Source organism: Protomyctophum parallelum, assembly GCF_964188405.1.
Source record: "Protomyctophum parallelum genome assembly, chromosome: 14".
Taxonomy (NCBI): domain Eukaryota; kingdom Metazoa; phylum Chordata; class Actinopteri; order Myctophiformes; family Myctophidae; genus Protomyctophum; species Protomyctophum parallelum.
In genome coordinates, this window is record NC_139709.1 from 15455999 (window position 1) to 15458684 (window position 2686).

Consider the following 2686-nt stretch of genomic DNA (forward strand, 5'->3'; position numbering starts at 1 on the left):
ATGCTTATGGATGGGTGTCATGTTCTTGAGCAGTTACACTGCAAAGAAAAACTCATTAGTGAATTATGGTTTAGTTATTATTTTCTTTTTTCATCACATAACCTTTTATGAAAACTCTTTTGCATGGCGTCTCAATGTCTGAATGCATAAAATCCATAAATGCAAGCACGCGTCTCACAATGGAAGATTTAGGTAAAAGATAAATGAGACTGTAAATGCCATTGATTGCAGAACTTTATAAGGATCGTAGACTGTTTCAATTCACAAATAGAACTAATGTGTAGTAGATTCTTAGGATGTAGTCCGGTCATGTTGTACAGGAATTACTGTATGCTAGAAGTATTCAATTTCAAATAACACATTTCTGCTTTTTCTCTTCACAGTCTCGTGTGCCCCAGAGAATGTCAGTGCCAGTCTGACATGTTCCAATACAACCCTTGTGACCTGGGTAGGAAGCGCCACTGCCTCATCTTACAATGTGACAGCAGTGGCAGAGGATGGTCACATACATTACTACCCCACCAACAGTACCAGCTGTCAGATACTCAACATGCACTGTGGCCAGGACTATACCATCACAGTGACACCATATGCTGATTCGTGTGCTGGGAATCCAAGTATTCCTCAACACTTCATTGCAGGTACACAGAGAGAACAATACATACAATCTTAAAGCTGTACTGATCTGTCTCCAATCAGTCTCCAACAGACTAATTTGGTTAGAACATTTAAGATTTGATCAGTTCTATGAAACATGAAAGAGAATAATATTTATTTCTCTCCACTTCTTCCCTCCATCTCTCCAGGTCCCTGCCCCCCCAGTAATGTTTCTGTGTCTACAGAATGTGGGGTTAGCACAGTGTCCTGGTCCCCTGTTTCAGGAGCAGACATGTACATAGCAACAGCAACTGCACATGATGGACACAACCACACCTGTAACTTAAGCTCTGCAAACTCCTGCTCTTTCACTGATCTACACTGTGGTGAAACCTACTCTGTCAGTGTTGTAGCTGTTGACAGAGGTTGTCACAGTGAACCAAGTCCAGCTGTGGAATTCGAAACAGGTGAGAAGATCTTCACTAAAGACAGACACTGTAAAGCTGGGTTCAAACTAGGCGCTTTAAAAAAGAAAGACCAAAAGGGACCACATAGTGGCTGTTCTCATAAGGTGCTGGAGTGAATTCGAAATCGGAGTGATGCTGATTTTGACCTATTGGTTATGACCCTGGGAGAGATCTTAATTAGATTAGATTAGATTAGATTGAATTAGATTGAAAATTATTGAGAATTACTATGAACAACACATCATGTTTCCACTCGGCATATAAACTGATTTCTTTAAGACACCTTGCTCTGAGTCTCTCCCCAGAATCAAATTGTGTAAATGTTTTACTTCATGACATCTCGTTTTTGTTGTGTTAGTTCATCATATTTTTGCTGTGCAATGTTTAACTCTGTTTCCATCTTCTCTTTGTAGTGCCATGTGTTCCTACCAACGTCCAGGTATATCGTGACTCTATTAGCAACACTGCTGTTGTGTCCTGGTCTGCCAGCAAGGGGGCAGTACAGTACTCTGTTTCTGCCTGGAGTAGTCGAGGCAATTCCACCTGCCAGTCCTCTGATCTCAACTGTACTCTTACACACATCACCTGTGGCTCCGACTACACTGTAGATATCAAGGCTATTAATGGAAACTGCTCCAGCAACCCGAGTCAGGCCCTGGTATTCAGCTCAGGTAAGAGATTAATATATATACACATGGACATGGTTGCACACAAAGAAAACACTTACACTGTATACTTTTCACCCTGCCACGTCCAGATTGTCGTCTAATGAAAACAATCCATTCTTTTCCCCAGTCCCTTGCCCACCACAGAATGTACGTTCCTGGGTCAACTGTTCCTCTGACACCATGGTGATTTCCTGGGATCCCAACACAGATGACCTCAACTACACAGCTCAGGCCACTGGTGACGGAAGAGTTCTTTCATGCACGTCTTGCAACAATACATGTTCCATCGAGCATCTGCCCTGTGGGAATACTTTCTCTCTACAAGTCATGGCTCACACAGAATACTGTGACAGCCAGCTCAGTCTACCAGTCAACGCCTCTTCAGGTATGTAACTATAAATACTTGATTAATTCTTTGTAATAATAATGGTGATGAATCCAGCTTGCATGTTTGACTCCTCAATCATTCATTGAACTAAATGTCCTCCCATGTGCATTCTCCAGCTCCGATGCAGCCCCAGGGCATCTCCGGGTTCTTGGACTGTATGACCAACACAGCCACCGTATCGTGGGACTCGGCCTTAGGGGCAGAGATGTACACAGTGACTGCGGTGGGTGGAGACCACACCACAAACTGCACTACCACCAGCACCACCTGCATGGTGGATGACCTGGAATGTGGTGTCCTCTATACGTTCTCTATCTGTGCAGCCAACGGCCTGTGTGACAGCCGTCCCAGCACCACCTTTGATTTGCAGACAGGTAACATAACATGCCCACAAAACTCTGCTTTCTCTGCACACACACATGAACATGTACACACACGCAAACATATAGTTTATATGAAAGTGTTTCTCTTAGAAAACTAACTTCAAACCCCTGAATCTCCCTTCCCTTTAGCCCCATGCCAACCATTCAACCTCTCAGTTGAGTACAACTGTGCCAGCCTGTCGG

At 43.6% G+C, this 2686-nt stretch overlaps 1 long non-coding RNA gene across 1 annotated transcript; it reads left to right on the forward strand.

Moving 5' to 3' along the window:
* Positions 1-1615: 1615 nt before the first annotated feature.
* Positions 1616-2370, forward strand: LOC310870204. Its single transcript, XR_014570218.1, has 3 exons — positions 1616-1735; positions 1860-2117; positions 2237-2370. It is a non-coding gene; the product is annotated as an uncharacterized lncRNA (long non-coding RNA).
* The last annotated feature ends 316 nt before the right edge of the window (positions 2371-2686 follow it).